The 16,803-nt window shown below is 46.1% G+C and overlaps 2 long non-coding RNA genes across 2 annotated transcripts in view; one reads left to right on the forward strand and one right to left on the reverse strand.

Annotated features, from left to right (window-relative positions):
* Positions 1–927: 927 nt before the first annotated feature.
* On the reverse strand, positions 928–5,439 carry Gm30649. The gene is made up of 3 exons (XR_386998.3): positions 5,234–5,439; positions 5,027–5,104; positions 928–2,481 (listed from the first exon to the last, which is right to left on the reverse strand). It is a non-coding gene; the product is annotated as a predicted gene, 30649 (long non-coding RNA).
* The window catches only part of Gm39528, a 32,625-nt gene continuing 17,879 nt past the window's right edge, over positions 2,058–16,803 (forward strand). Inside the window, exons 1-2 of the long non-coding RNA XR_878181.2 lie at positions 2,058–2,407; positions 7,922–8,146. This is a non-coding gene — a long non-coding RNA (predicted gene, 39528). The remainder of the gene's footprint in view (positions 2,408–7,921; positions 8,147–16,803) is intronic.

Consider the following 16,803-nt stretch of genomic DNA (forward strand, 5'->3'; position numbering starts at 1 on the left):
CTCGGGTGTGAGGTGAGCATTGGAGGATGTGGAACTGTCACTGTGGCCTTGGCATTGCCCTTCCTAGTTGTCTCGTCTTGTGGAAAACAGTCCTTTATTAGGATCCCACCGAGTCACAGAGAACCCAAAACCAAGCAGTAAGTCCCATACGCTGTTCCCATTTTCCTAATTTGGTAGGAAATACTTGACTACTTGTGGAACCCTAAAAGCGCATCCACAGATCCTTCAGCTCTCAAGACATCAGAAGCCCTCTCTAATGTCCCTCTCCAGGCAAAGGAATGAGCCTTGTGTTGCCCTTGCGTCTCTACATGCCCAGGGACCCCAAAGAAAAGACAGAGTTCTGAGAGAAGCAGCTGACTAAGTCCCCACCCCTTCTAGCTCTGACACCAGGCTGGGGCTACAGTAAATGGGACCACAATGCTTATGCCCCAGTACACCCCTCCAGTCATTTCCCCGCTTCCTGTCTCCTTCTTTCTCCTCTCTTCCTCCCTTCCTCCTTCCTCTCCTCTTTCTTCAGTCCTTCCTGTGCCATTTTAGCAGCAGAAACCTTGCAGTGAGCCTTTCACTGAAAGCAGAGCCCTGAAGTAGATAACAAATCTGCTCTTCTGGAGGCATCTAGGAGCACTTCAAAGCATCTCATTGGAGAAACAGTTAGTCGGCTAGAGCTACCTATGAAGAGCTGCCAGAGCGTCCATTTAGCATGCACTCCTTCCACCCTCTCTTCTCTATTCCCCTCTGCTCTCTTTGACCTTCCCCTCTCTTCCTTCCTCCCTCCTTGCCTTGCACAGTGCCCAACGGACCTTCCTTACAGAGCCCTCAATTCAATGCAGTTCATCTCAGCCTGCCTTCAGGAGTGGGCAAGGGCTTCATGCCAGTGCTGGGCTGTAATTTTAGGTCCCTGGCTTGGCCAGACAGTGCTTGCCAGTCACATGAGCAAAGGCCCTGGAGCCAGGCATTCCTACCCAGCCTTTTAAACTATAATCAAGGCAGGGGTGGTGGCACCAACTCCAAAGGGGTGCCAGAGACATTTTGTTGTCTGCGGGGACTAGAGAGGGTCAACAATATTAGGTGTAAACACATCCCTGTGTTCAAACCCCTCCTGATATAAGGCAGGGATGAGACTGTGGAGGGAGCTGTGGATTGGACTTCTGCTTTGAGGCCAGCATCTTCAAATATACCATGCTTCAATGGGAGTCTCCAGAAAGGACCCACAATAAGATCCTGTTCGGCTACAGACAAGGAAAACAAGGCCAACGAGGGGCCGAGTGCCAAGATCTGAGCAGGGCTCCCGAATCACCTGGACTGCTCCTTTGGGTGGCTGACAGATGCCAGGCATGACAGGAGGCACTGGGCACTGAGGAGACAGTTGGAAATAAGCACAAAGTGTCTCCTCACTGAGCTGTCAGCCAAGTCAGGGGTAACAGATAAGAAACAAAGTGGTTACACAGAATGGAGGGCAGAAAGTGAAGAATTAAAGTAAGGAAAGGGCGTGGAGAAGGCAGGGTGGAGGGAAGGGAGTGTTTCGCTGGGAAGGTGAAGCCAAGCCAAGGCTTCAAAGGGGTGAAGGGGTTGCTTGTGCGTCTCTCCAAGGGAAGAATATTGCAGGTAGAAGCCACAGGGAGTACAACGGCCCCGAGGTGAGAACACAATGATATATTAAAGAGAACAGGGAGGAGGAGGGCTGGCTTGCTGTCTGGCTGAAGGGATGCTGGTTCCGGATGAGAGGTAAGAACTAAAGAAGAATCCTGCAGGGCTATGAGTGGCCATTGAAGAACTCCTACGTCTGCTGTGTATGACAAGCACCATGGTAGGGTTTGGCACAAAAGATGGCTGTGATCTCTGACTGGGTGCCGGTAAGACACTCTTGGCTGCAAGGTTGAAAAGAAAGTGTCTGGAGGCTTCTGCACTGACCCAAGAGAAGGCTAATGTGGGCTTTGAGCGGTGGGTGGTGGCTAGAAGTATTTTGAGCACAGAGCTCAAGGGATAAAAAGTGTGTGGGAAGAGAAAAAGACGCTTTGGTCTACATGGCATGCCCAGAAGCTGGGTGGAGGGCGGGGCTAGGGAGCTGGGGAGTCAGGCTCAGGCTTCTAGGAGCTCTCAGTGCAGTGGTGCCTATGGGTCCAGTCATGATATGCTGCTGCTGTGTGGGTGAATACAATGGTCCAGTAAGCTGGAGTGCTCTCAATTCAGATGTTGAAGATGAAGAATAAGAAACAGACTGTGACCAATATATAATCAAGAGTCCTGAAAAACACTGGCTAAAAACAGAAGTAGGAGTCTTAGGCTGGGGTATCCTTCTGTGGTAAAGTCATAGACTGCTCTTCTTTCAAGGCTGCAGGCTGTCCCATCCAGGCTAGTCTCTTGGAGGAATCCTGCATGCGGCTGTTTCTCAGTCACTGCCTAATTGGTGAGTCAATTGGCGACCATGGGAGGAACACCTTCTGAGAGTCTGAAGCCAGGCCAGCTGGGAGACAGTGCTTCCTGGGTAAAAACAGAAGGAGGATAAGTAACTATTACTCTGGGCACCTAGGGCCAGGGGCTGGGACCTGGGCTGCCATGAAAGGAGTGGCTAGGTTTTTCCATCCTCTTTTCTCTCCCAGGCAGGGCCTCACATCCCCCTGTCTTGGCCATCTCCAGGGGATCCCTGATGCTGTGGAAGGCAAGCCTGTGGAGTGTGGGACTACAGATCCTGCCCAAGCTTGCACATAGATGGGTGGAACAGGACCCCAAGGCTGCTGCCCCTGGAAGAGCAGTATTAGTCACTTAACGTGGAGATAGGAGCTCAAGGCCCTGGGCCAATGCCTACTTCAAGACAACTAGTTCTGATACTCAGGCCAGAAGGATCCAGAAACCTCATGGCCATCTATTGTTTAATCTACTAGTACAGTACAGTAAACCCATGGAGAAGGGTACAGTTGAGCCCATTCTGTAACCCCTCAACTCCACCTTTTTATGTCAGAAGGCAAATTGGTGCTGCCAGACCCCAAAGGCCTGGTGCCTACAGCAATAATAATAGCCTTTCTGAAGGCAGGCACTGTGCTAGACTCTGCACATATGAGTCCTTTGAAGTCAATGGCAAGCCTATGAGATATACACTATGTATGCAACTGTTGTAGAGATATGGAAATGCATCCTCAGAAGACTGAGTTCCGTCCCCAGGGCATACTGCTAAGAAGATACAGAGCAAGGATTTGAACTCACCAAGGAACATATATACCTATTTTAGTTAAAGGAGGTGTTTAACTGTGACCCCAGAGTCACACAGCCAAGGCTGCCTAGCTCCTCTGGCAGGGAAGAGGAGAGCAGAATAAAGCCCTCCTTTCTGGCACTTTCCATTTCTCTGTTCCTATCTACTCCACTCCTCCCCACCTTTTCTTCTTCCTGTTTACCTCTGCCCTCATTCCTGAGGCAAAGGGTCCTCCATCTGCTAGATCCAGAGAAGCAAAGCCCAAGGCTGGGGGTTCTAAAAGGGGAAATAATTTGGCTTAAAAATGAAGGACAGTGAGGACCATAGAGGGGTGTCATGGAAGATCATGCTACAGACTTGGGCAGAACCCCCTAATGCTGCAATGAGGGTCTGACCTGGCTCCAAACCACTGTGGTCTGGCTCCCTCTTGTTAGCAAGGAATGATGAATTTGAGAAATTACTGGAAGGATTGGGGGAGACAATGAATTTCCTCATCCACATTCAGGGAAGGTTTGGAGAGGCCCCAAGTCCCCTTCCTTAACTCTGGTGCCACACCTTCCTTAAGTCTAGCTACATGTCTTATCTTCTGCAGCCCTGTCATCTATGAGATGAGCTCACGGAAGCTCCCTCATGACATAGAGCTCAACTGGAGTTTTTCTTAGGAAGCAAGGAAAAAGTTACTTTCATTTCTTTTGCTCATACAGGGTCTCATTATGTAGCCCAGGCTAGCCTCAAACTTGTGATTCTCCGTTAGCTTCCCAAATATTGAGATTGCAGCCATATGCCACCACATCTGTCAGAAGGTACTTTTTTATGCAACCCACAATCCTGCTGGCCCATTTTATATATGAGGAGACAGAGGTTCAAGGAGAAGTAGCTTGCCCATGATCCCACACACAGTGTATGAGTGACAGGGCCTGGCTTCCAGGAGTTCTCTCCTGTCCACCTGTCTCCCAGAGCGTGAACTCTGGGTAAGTTCTTTGCTTAGTCTGACTCTTATAGTTGTATAACCCTCAATGGAGGGTTTTAAAAAAATCATTTGTAAAGTTAGCAGATACAGTAATAAGCGTCATCGTGGCATGTTCTTAAGTATATGCTATTGTACTTTATTTTTCCAAGTAGAGATTTAACCAAAACTGTAGAACAAAGCCTGTTGTGCTCAAGTCTGGACTCTTCTGTTTACTGTGAGGCTCTGTGCAGCCTCAACATTCTATGCACTTAATTTCTTCATTTTTAAAGCAATGGGGGTGATGGCACCTCCCACGGGCTGTAAAAGTCGTGCGGGGAGGGAATGAGCGCTACCATATAAACCCCCGAGAACAATACCTGGCCTGTAAGAAATGTTCACTCAGTTGGGGTTCTTTCCATGGCTCCTCCTTCAAGCCTCAAGCCTGCAACTCATTTTGACATGACCAACCTCGGGCCCACCCTGCTAGCTTCGACATCGGAGGCTCCTCTGACCCCATCCCCACAGTCTTTTTCTGCTTACTGTGCTCTGAACCTGATTCTCTGTCCTGATTCTAGGCACAGCTTGATAGCATACCCAGTATTCAACTTTGCCAATCCCTGCTCTTGTCACTGGGTGACCTTTCTAGTGCCTGGGTGACCTGTACAGCTCTCAGAATCTCTCTGTCTTGCCTTTGTTGGTCCCCTTTAGGCTTGGAGTCCACACCTCTATTCTAGCTCGCCTGCCACTTTCTGTTGTTGCTTGGAATCGTCTGCCCCTGGTATCATCTGCCCCTGGACTCTGCCTGTTGCTATGGCTTCAGGTGGGGCTACAGACTCCCAGAGCTCCTTGATTGCATCCTTCACCCACCCCAATGCTGACTGTCATCATACCTCTCCAGACAGCCCTGCTCTGCCAAGGAACAACTCGGTGTCCACTCTGTCCTGTCTGTGGAGAGTAGACGAGGCAACCTAGAAGGAGCAAAAAGAAGCCAAGGGGTTTCTTTGGCCAAGAGCAATGGCCCAGTGAGCATACAAGCAAGTTCTGTGTGCTCCTAACCCCCTGGCAGAGGCTCTGCACCAGCTACCATGCTCTCTCACCTCCACAGCCTCCAGTCCCTGGAGAGGAGGACTAGGCTCTAGTTTGTGCCTGGCTCCAGCAGGCAGGGTCAAGTCACATCCACACAAGCACACGAGGGGAGAGAAGAGGGAGGAGGAGGAAACACAAATGGAAGAGCCCAGCAGTGAGGCTCTGGCAGGGTGTGCCGGGAGGGAGGGAGGGAGAGAGGGAGGGAGAGAGGGAGGGAGAGAGAGAGGGAGGGAGAGAGGGAGGGAGGGAGGGGAAGCTGGACCCAGGGCTATTTCTGTACAATAATACAGGGGAAGAGGGCCAAGCTGACAGGACAGTGATTAGTCTTCAGGGAGCAAAGGCGAAGACTCTGCCGGCGAGCCCAGGGCTGGAGGAGCTGGCCCGGGGCCCAGTCCGGTGGGCTGGAGCAATGATTTCAGAGGCCGGGAATCTGAGGCGAGCTGAGCCCAGGGACTAGGGAGCAGAGAAGGTGGGAGCAGGGTGAGGGGAGCCAACCATCCTGCCTGCTCCACTTCCAGCATTGGAAGCTGGGAGGGGGTGGGGCTGGCTTGCCCCAACTGTCAGTCGGCCACTGTGGGGTTATCTGGCTGTGGGTAGGGGCAGATATTCTGAAATGCACACTTCCTGGGCTCTGGCCTGTGAGGGAGATGGCGTGAGAAAAGGCCAGAAACACAAGGCTCGGAAACCTCGGGGGAAGAGTCAAGACTTGGTTTTCTTTCCCACGGGATTTACAGTCATGGGGTCTGGGAGAGGGAGTGTGAAAGGGTCAGGTCATAGAGAGTGACAAAGAGATCACATTTACCAAGGGTCCTTGCTGCATGTTAGCACACTGAATGTCCCTGAAAAGCAGGTAGGGTAGGAGTGACCAAGCTTGATTTACAGTGAGGGAGGAAACAGATGCGAAGGGATTGTCCAAACATCATTCAGTTACAGAGAGGCAGTGCACCCAGGTCTGCCAGGCTCCAAAGGCCTGTGTCTGTCCAGAAGCACCCTTGCAATGGAGGGATTCTGCTGGGTTCTTGTCTGAGACTCCTTGGTCTTGAATCTGCCTATTTTCTGCCAGGTACATGACTCTGGAGAAGCTATTTCACCTTGTGGCCATAGGGGTTTTTTATCTGTCTGATAGATGGAACTACAAATATTTTTAGATTGCACACTGCTGAGTGAGTGTGGTGGTATCCAGGAGACTAAGGCAGGAGGATCACGAGTTCAAGGCCAACCTGGGCTTTGTAGTGAGACTTTGCCTCCCAATTTACAAGGGGAGCAAGATAGGGGTGTCGCTTATTGGTGAAGTTCTTGCCTATCATGGGTAAGACTGAGTCCCATCCCAACCACACAAAAGACTGCTATGTAAAGTAAATCGGCTAAAATGCAGAAGGCATCTAAAATAGCCCTTGGCACGCTCTGACCGCTGAGGAGGTTGAGTTGAATATTTCGCCACTCTCCTTCGTAGGGCATTCCAGAGGGAGGAGCGTGAGAGAGGCAAGAGAGCTGTCGGACGAAAACACAGTTCAGGGGGTCACTGCAACTCCTTAGAGCTGGCATCCTCCCACATTTGGACAATAGCATCTAGAGTCTTTAAAAGAGGGCCTGTGTGATGAAACAATTGCACTTCTGGGAATTCATCCTGCGGAAAGAATAGGTCAGCAGAGACGTACTTATCAGGATGTCCGTGGCCTGATTATTATAGCACAGAGAAAAAAAAAAGTGGCTTAGCTAAAGGAATTACGGTGTGTCCATGCACTGTGACTAGGGAAACCAAGCATGTCACTCTACAGCACTGATGCAGAAGGATATTGCTAGGACAGTAGGCACGGTAGTCAAGGCTGGATCGAGACACTGTTAGGGGCTCAATATTGGGAAAGAGAACCTATTCCTATTTATGGAACACTGAAAATTGCCTGGCAACGATTTTTTGAACATTTACTGCTTCTATTATGAGAAAGAAACAAGGAACAAAATGATTTCTCGTTTGAAAGCAAACTCTTGAAGCTTTAGAACCTATCTTTATCTGGGAAGGGGTCCTGGGTCTTAGGCCTCCAGGCAGGAGTGATCTCCCAACTTGCTCACGAGCTAGCCCAGCATTTCAGACTTCTCGCTGCTGCTTGCCAAGAAGCAGGGGTAGAGCAGAGAGTGGAAGCATTAATGGAGTCAGCCAGACAAATGTGGACTTCTCTGCTTCTAGAAGAAAGCCTCAAAACCACCAGTCCAGGTGACCTTGCTCAGCCGTTCATTCATCTGTTCACTCAAAAATGATTTACTGAGCAATTACTATGTACCCAGACCAAGTGGTGAGGACACAGAAATGAGCAAAAGTGACAGAATTCCTTGTTCTCATGGAGATTTCAATCCATAGCAGAGAGGGTATAATCTCTCTCTCTCTCTCTCTCTCTCTCTCTCTCTCTCTCTCTCTCTCTCTGTGTGTGTGTGTGTGTGTGTGTGTGTGTGTGTGTGTGTGTGTGTGTTGGGGGCAGAGAGGGGACAGTTCACATCATGGCAGCCAGGAAGGAGAGAAAGAGAAAGATGGAGGGGAGAAGGGGATGGCTGTGCTGTGGGTGCTCTTTTGCTTTATTCTTCTTGTGCATCTCAGCCAGTGGGAGAGTGCCACCTACATTCAGGTGGGCTCTTTCCTGTTGGCTAACCCTCTAGAGAAATACTCGCCCAGATAGAGTCTGATCTGTGCTTTATGAATCCCCCAGGAGCTTCTCAATCCACTCAAGTTGGCAAGATTACCCATCAGAGTGTGTCGCTGAAAACAGAGGAGATTGAAATCAACAGCTGATCTGGGTGAGGAAGCCAGGCATGCGCACAACCAGAAAGCGCGCATTCCAAGCAAGTGCAGCGCCCCTGAGGTGGCAAGGCTGCTGCTGAATGGGTTGAAGTATAGAAAAGAGGCCATGCAGGCTGCCAAAGGGACATTCCAGGTAAATCTGGGAGAGGAATGCACACTAAATCAGGGCTGGGTGGGCAAGCCATGGTGAAGGTTTGGCTCTTATTCAAAGTGAAATGAGGAGACAGGACAGGGGTCTCAGCAATGTGACAGTCACTTGCCTACATTTTAGCAGAATCGCTTTGGCTGCTGTCATACAAGTAGACTGATGTAGAAATAATTAAAAAAGGAGAGACAAGGAAGCAGTTTAGAAGCTATGACAGTAATCCCGGTGATGTATCTCAGACCTAAGTGGCAGTGGAAGTGAAAAGAACTGTCCTTTCTGCTTTGACTGCTTGCTGGGCTCAGATGTTGCACCAAATCCAGAATGATCTGTGGCAAGCATCCCACTTTGGTGAGAAGATGGCATGCAGTGTGTCCTGCTGTGGGGCTACCCTTCTTCCCTGTACGACCTTTGTGTGGGGTATTCACTATTGGATTCCTCCAGGGCTTAGAGCAGGGGTTGCTTGACTGGAGCTGAGCGCAGGAATGAATGTGGTGGAAGTACAGACAGGGGAGTAAGGAATTCAACCCAATCGTGGGAGGAAAAGGGCGGGGATGGGTGGACAGAAGTGATCTGCTCATTAAGCCAAGCCCAGAGGAGTAATTTCTGCCTCAGAACATATGCGCAGGCGCAGACCAGCCCTTATCTCAGCCTCGCTGATGGAATTTGGGTGTAACTATTCTTCCCATTGGTCACAGGAAAGAGATCCCGCTTGGGTAGGATTCCTCCCCTCTTAGAAAGGAAGCTAGTCCAAGAGAAGGCATAGAGCTAGTGTTCCTCAGCGGGAAACAGAACCCAAAGCATGGGCCCATCTTAGTCCACTCTACATCACCCTGTCTTCCTGGTACACTCCTGTGCCTCCTACACGTTTCATTCTCATTTGATAACTCAGCAACTTGTCTTCCCAAGTTCTTTGTTCCCTTTCCTCTGCTTTCCCCTAGAGCGATCCACCAGCCCCTGGGTTCCTTGAAAACCCTTGCTTCATTCAGTGCAAATGCCCTCTTAACCTTGAAATGTCTCGAACATTTTTCTTAGCAAGATTCCAATTCCCTGAAAAACATACCCCCTGATGGCTGCAGTCAGCATGGGAGCCTCACTTTCCCTTTAGCTAGAGGGTTGGGAGCTTGACTGACTCTGACCATGGATGCCCCATTTTCTCTGCCTTCCATGAGTAGTATATCCTGAACCACTAACACTAAGGTTTGGAAAAGGGCTCATAAAGACTTATCAAGCATACTGCCAATAAAATAGTAATGTTTTAGCGAGCATTTCGTGGATTCAGGTTTTAAATGGGGCAGATTAAGCCAGTACCTCCAGTACTGCCTGCCAGCCCCAAGTCTCATGGAAACCTTAGAAAAGGGATCTGAATATGTGCTGTTAAAGGATTACATGTAGGATAAGAGTCAACTACGACAAAATGGTGTGCGGTGAGGAGGAGAGAGATGAGAGCTAGAGCTGACTTGGCAGGGAACACAGGCACAGGCCTCACAGAAGAGGCATCCCAGACACTTCTGAAGATGATGGGGTATTCATGCCGACAATACATGGCATGACTGAAAGTCCCACGACACAGAATTGGCCTTCTTGCACCTTGCCAGAGCACTGGAAATTTGTTTCCTAGGGAGGCTGGACACAGAGGCAACACAACAGTCCTGCTTCCAGAATCTCTGGAGTAGAGTCATCTCTACACTGAAGCACAAAGCCTGTGCCCTCTTCCCCTACTCAGCCACAGGAGCCAAGCATCCATGTTTCTCCCACACCTCACCAGAGCGATATTTGACTGTTCCCTTAAAGGCCAGAAAACTCACTGCCCGTTGAAGACTGCTGGGATCTGCATGGAGATTTCTAATCCTCTTGTCACTTCCCAACCCTTAAAAATGAGTGGCTAGCCAAAGACCACCAGACATTTCAGAAAAGTCTTCAATGTCCAAGACAAAGGCCATACAAACAGAAAAGCCAACTCAAAGGAAACAACACAGAGTCAAGGCGTAAAAGAAAATTAAGCTAACAATCATACTTTGGTGACTTCAGCAACAAAGGTCACCTTGTACTCAAGCCACATGCTGTGTAGCCACTACAGTGATACTCTATGTCATCCATCGTCAGGACTCCAGCTGAAGGAGCAGCTTTCAGTCTGGGACACCATTAGACTCATAAAAGAAGGAAGCAAGGTAGCAGAATGGCAAATGACTTGCAGTGCTTGTGCTAAGAAATGGAATTTGTCACTTCAACTCCCATTTCCGCAGCCAAAACAAGGGACACATTGACATGTAGTGTCCAGAATGCACAGAATATTTTGTTGCATAGACAAGTCAAGAGACAGAATAGCATATGTTTCTACAAGTCCAGAATATATCAGAATCCACAAAATAGAAGCAGAAAGCAATCAAGGAGGGGAATAGAGTTAATGAATTGCTGATGTGGTAGCATAAATGCTAAATTAACTAAGTCAGCAAGAAGCCAGAGCTTTGAAAAGGAAGATAAAGTTGGCAACAATGGAGATGAACAAAGAACTGGGAAAAAAAAAAAAACAGAAAACTGCAAGAATACACTAAGAGCCCCAATATGTAACTCAAAAGATTACCAGAAAGAAAAGAGACAGCTAGGGGAGGGGAGGAAGCATCAATGAGCCACTTTCTCCAGGTGGAAAGACACCAACATCTCAAATTCCTCGGAAGTGGAAGGCAAGTCCCTATTACCGAAGACACTATACACTTCAGATGCAGGACCCAAAGGCCCCTGAGTTGAAACTGACCTAAAAGTGTCTTCTCTAAAGATTAGCTTTCATGGTACCAGAGGACATCACACAAACTTCTAAAGGAACGAAGAAATCAACAATCTTTTCTAGCCAGTATGGTTATGAACCACAAAACTGACCCATGTGGCATGATAACCCTAAAGGTGGAATAGTGGTACTGATACCTTTGTGGTAACCAGCAGCTTTCTGATTGGACTTCGGGCCTGCTCAACAAGCGGGAGATCATGCCTGTACTGAAATCCTAGCCAAGTACCCAGGGGTTATAAAAATCATGGATTTTAGAGAAACTACAACCACCACTGCAATAACTACATTTTAAAAATATTTGTCTATTTACCCAGAGAAATGTAGTCCTCACCTCTTATGGAGGAAACTCTTTCCTTGAAACTGACATTGGCCATTACAGAAAGGTACAACAAATCAAAATGCCAGTTCTGGAGCCAGGTTTCAGTGGATTCATTGACAACAAAACAACTTACACCTAAGGCTAAGGGAACATTCTAGGGAAGGGGGGCAGGGTATAGGCTAAGGGAACATTCTAGAGAAGGGGGGCAGGGTGTAAGAGCCAGAAGATCAGGGAGTTTTTGTGTCTCCTAATGTCAGAAGCTACAGCCATAAATACTACCAGCACAACTGCCTATGTGTGAGCTGAACACGGGTAACAATAGACTGGGTATCACGGACAAGGAAAGCCCACCAGGCCTGAACCCTGCACAGGCAAGGAAGAAAGGGTGAGAACAGGAGAGTCGTCTCCATGAAAGAGCATATCAATTGGTTATGTAATACCAGTCCTGAAGACATGCATACAAGTAACATATACAGACTATACAGCTTATAGTTACCAATAGATACACATAAACATATGCATATAATAAAAATTAATTTAACAAGATTTCATGGACATAAACAAGAGTAAAGAGGGGCACATGGGAGGAAAGGGAAGGGGAATTGATGTAATTATAGTATAATCTCAAAAAATAAATACATAAATAAAATACATAATAATAAAAACCATCTTTAAAAAATTGAGAGGGCACAGCAAGCAGCAACCGCTTGAGGTCAAGATGTCAAACAACATGGCACATCTTGGTGCCTTTTAATACACTTCTCAAAAGCATCCCAACAGGTTCCAAACTAGGTGCGTGCTAAGTCTCAGGAATCAGAGCAGTGCTGGTTGTGTGGCTACATGCCTTGTTCTCACAGCTCTCAGGAGGTAGAAGCAAGAAGATCCCAAATGCAAGACCAGCCTGGGCTATAGAGTGAGATTCTGTCCAAACAAAACAAAATCCAGGCATCAATTATGAAACAGAGATGCATCCATTCATTCCCTCGCTGATGTTGATTGAGCACTTGCTGGATGCCATGTCCTGTGCCCTGTGCCAGGGATGTGGTAGGCAGCAGAGGCGAGTCCTTACTCTCACTGAGTATGCCTTGTAATGGGACCCGAGACAGGCAGCAGAGAAGAAGCACAAACACAAACCTGCTTGCCCAGCAGCCTCTACTCTAAAGAGGGAGGAGTGGAAGAAGGTGGGCAGTGGGCACTTCAGCTTGATGAGTTCTGGAAGGCCTCACCGAGGCCTTGAAATGAAAGTCAGTTACAATCCAGGAAGATTTGGGGAGAGATGCAGTGTTTCAGACACTCTATGTGTGACGGCAAAATAAAGAAAAAGGGAAAAGAAGAAGGAAGAAAAAGAGAAACAGGAAAAGAAGGAAAAAAGAGGGGTGTCAGAGAAACAGAAAGAGAGTAGAAAAGTTGCCAATCATCTCTCCCAATCTGTCACTTGGGTTTTAACTTTGTTTATGGTGTCTATTGTCATACAGACATTTCAGAATTCTGATGCCATCAAATGGACCGGTCTTTTCATGAAGAGGTTTTGCTTTCTGTGGTGCTATTAAAAAGGCTTTGTCTACCATCAATAACATAGCTATACTTCTCAATATTTTCTGATTATAGCATTATGTTTTTTCTTTTACATCTTTGCTTTCAGTGTGTATGCCATTTCATTTTTAAATGGTGTGAAGAAAGGACCTAAATTTTTTCCCAAATGGGTAGCCAATTGCCTCAATACCATTTATTGAATAGACCATTCTTCTCTCCACTGATCTGAAAAGCCGCCTTCATTAAATAACAGATTACCACATACACATGGATGTGTTTCTGGGCTCTATTCATGTCCATTGTTCTCTACCTCTCCCTGTGCTAGGTCTGATGATTAGGCCAGTAATCCTGCCTCCGGCCAAATTGGCTCTTTAGGGCCCTTGTCCATCCTGATTGGCCTGAATTTATGCCCTGCCCATTGTTACCTCCTCTGAATAGCGCTCTAGCGCGCAGCTTTCCTTCCTGGAAATGTGTAAAATATTTTGATGTGTGGTAAAGCAAGTCTCCCTTCCCATTGTTCTTCCCTTTCAAAGTTGTCTCAGCTAGTCTCGTGCAGTTTCCCTCACACGTGAATTTTCTAATCAATTTGTCAAGTTCTGTGAAAACTCCTACTGGGAATTTGACTGTGATTGAATTAAGTTTATGGATTAGCCCTGGAAACACTGATACCTTTACTCTGTTGAGGTTTCCCATCCTGGAATGTGCACGAATTGCCCTTTATTTAGAGCTCTTTAAGTGTTTCTTAGTAAAATTTTATAGCTCCTCTTTATATGTCTGGCACACATCTTCCTTGATTTTTTTTTCCTTTAGACATCTTACATTTCTGCTTTGTTTGCGGAAGGGAGCCATTTATCTATTTAATTTTCTCATTGTCTGTGGCTGCTCTCTATTGATGTGTTTCAAAAGAAACTTTGTTTGGTAATAGTTTAGAATTTATAGGAAAATTCTGAAGGTAATACAGAGCTCTCATGTTCTTCAAACTTCTTTTTTTTCATCACAAACAATTCACATTACTGTGTTGCCTTTGCTACAATGAGAGGACCAATATTAGTATTAATTAACGCCCATCCCTTATTCATATTCTCTTACTCCCCCCCACCCCCTTTCTGGCCTTTTATTTGGTCTGGGATTCCTTCCAGGATATCACACTGCATTTAGTTGTGATGTCTCCATCTCCTTCTCTTAGCAGTGACAGTTTCTCAGAATTGCACTGTTTCTGATGGCCCTGACAGTCTGGAGGAGCAGTGCTCAGGTAGTATGGAGGATGTGCCCCAATGGGGATTTGTCTGGTGTTTTTCTATTGAATGGGCTGCAGTTATGAGTTGTGGGGGGGAAAGTCCACACAGGTAAGTGGCATCTCTGCCATGTCATATAAAGGGATCTCTGTCTTGTCATATGAAGGGAGTACGAGCAACAGGATTTGGAACTACTGATGATATTACTCTGGTAGCCTAGCATTTGCCACGTGTTTCCAATATAAAATCATAGCCTACTCTCACAAAGTGTATTCTTTGGGAAGATTAGTATGTGCAGCCCACACTTAAAAGAGTGCAGAACAACATCCCACCACATTGGGAGGAGAATCTCTATATAGGCTTTGGAATTCTTGTGCATGGGAGCTTGTCTCTTCTCCATTTATGAACTGATTGAGTTATTGCTTTGTATCAGTATCAACTCCTGTATATTTCCTACACCAGTGTTGTTTCCCAGATCTCTAACCTAGTCATTTCGGAGCTTTCTGTGGTCCTGTGATCTTTCTCAACAATGGGTTAGTTCTTTTGATTTGCTTTTGTGATTTAATTTTTAAATGCTCATTTACCTTATGACATAACAGATCATCCCGGTCATATTTTGCATATTTCCAAGTTCAGTTTTGAAACCAGCCATTTCTTCAAGGAGCTCTAGGTCCATTTATTGGGGAATGAGGTTAGAAGCCAAAATCTGAGTATGGGGTATTCACATTGCCGTTGGGGTGCCATTGCTTCTAGTTTACTCATCTGATGAAGAAAACAATATCTATGTGCATACCAACCTGTATACACACATCTAGTAATATGGATATATGTAACCATCCACACCTGCATATTAAACTATGTGAATTCATATTCATACCTTCAACTATACTCTGTCACCATTTGGATGATTTGAATCAGTTCCCTGTCATAATCTGAATCTAAAATGCCATCCAAAAGCTTATGTGTCTAATGCTTGATCCCCAGTCTGTAGTGTTATTTTGAATACCGTAGAGCCTCAGTGAGATGGAACATGGCTGGTGGAAGTAGGCTACTAGGGGAAGTCTTTTGAAAATTAGACCTATCTTGGGCTTCATTCTAGCTCTCTTTTCTTGGGCTGCCCCCATATGACAAACCTTCACAGCACACTCCCAGAACCATGGATTAAGCTGCTCTCACAACTTTGCCTTCCCCATCATGATGTACTAAAATTTCTCTGAAACCATGAACTAAAATAAGGTGTGTCAATTAGTTTGGTCACAGTAATTCAAAAGTGACTAATCCACTTCTTGTGCTCATCTATATACTTATATACTCTAACTCCAACAGTGGGATACCAGGTTCCCACTACCCAAAATGTGTTCACCTAATTCCTATATGTATATATGCACAGTCAGAAGTTATTAACCGGTACCCACAGGAAAACCATTTAACAAGCACACTACAATGCTTAACTTAGGTGTCGTTTCTTTTACCTTTAGTCTTAATTGTGCTGAGTTCTGGGGTTATTTAAATCAGTACATCCTTATCCTCCATCCTTTCATAAGATTGCTTCATAAACTTGCTGTGAATTAAATTGTTTGTGTCACATGGTGCATTCCGTTCTGGGACCCCTGCTCTCCTAAGTGTTTTAAAATGTTTGTATACATTAAGTTTCCGCCTTGTATCAGAAAATTCTGTGTTTTTTAATGCAGTGCAATGCAACTGCAACTGTGGCATTCTACAGGATAGTTTTCTCACCCTAAAACTCCTCCCTACTCATCTTCCCCTACTCCTCTTGAGACTTTTTCTGCTATGCTATCATCGATCGCTATAGCTTTGCTTTCTCAAGAATGTCATAAAAGTGGAATTAGGCAGTATCAGCGAGTATCCTTGTTAGACTGACTTCTTTCACCTGGCAGGATGTGTTTAAGCTTTGCTCATATCTCCCTATGACTTGATAGCACATTTCATTTAGCACTGAAAAAATTTCCATTGTACATGCTGTCTAATTTTATTTTTACATATAGAATACATATACTTGGTTTATATTGTATGGATATGGTATATATTCTTATGTCCACCTACTCAGTAAGTCAATCTGTTGTTACTTTCTGGTTCATAAAATTAAAAAGAGGAGCCGGGCAGTGGTGGCGAACGCCTTTAATCCCAGCACTCAGGAGGCAGAGGCAGGCAGATTTCTGAGTTCGAGGCCAGCCTGGTCTACAAAGTGAGTTCCAGGACAGCCAGGGCTACACAGAGAAACCCTCTCTTGAAAAACCAAAAAAGAAAAAAATTAAAAAGAGGTGAATTAGCTGAACACTGTGGTACACATCTGTAACTGCAGAACTCAGGAGGTGGAGGCAGGAGGCTAAGGATAGCATCAAGCTTTTCTGTGATGCATTGCACTTTGGTGCTACAGTTGAGAACTCACTATTAGCCCAAAGTTAACATGGCTTTCTCTTATATCTTTTCCTAGAAATTTTACAGTTTTTATCTTTTATTTTGGTTTATGATCCATTTTGAATTAGGTTTTGGGAAACTGTAAGGTCTGTGTTCAGGTTTTAGGCATTTGTTTTGACTTGGGAGTTTTTGTTTCTTCTGATTGTGGGCATCCCTTTGTCCTAGTACCCATTTTTAAGACACTGAATTGCATTTACACCTCAGTTAATGATCAACTGACTACATTTACATGGGTCTACTTCTGGTCTCCTTATTGTGTCTATTGACTTCTGTATTTATTCGCATAACTACTAGATTGCTTTGCTTGCTATTGGCTTCATATTCAGCCATGTGAACC

Source organism: Mus musculus, chromosome X, assembly GCF_000001635.26.
Source record: "Mus musculus strain C57BL/6J chromosome X, GRCm38.p6 C57BL/6J".
NCBI lineage: Eukaryota > Metazoa > Chordata > Mammalia > Rodentia > Muridae > Mus > Mus musculus.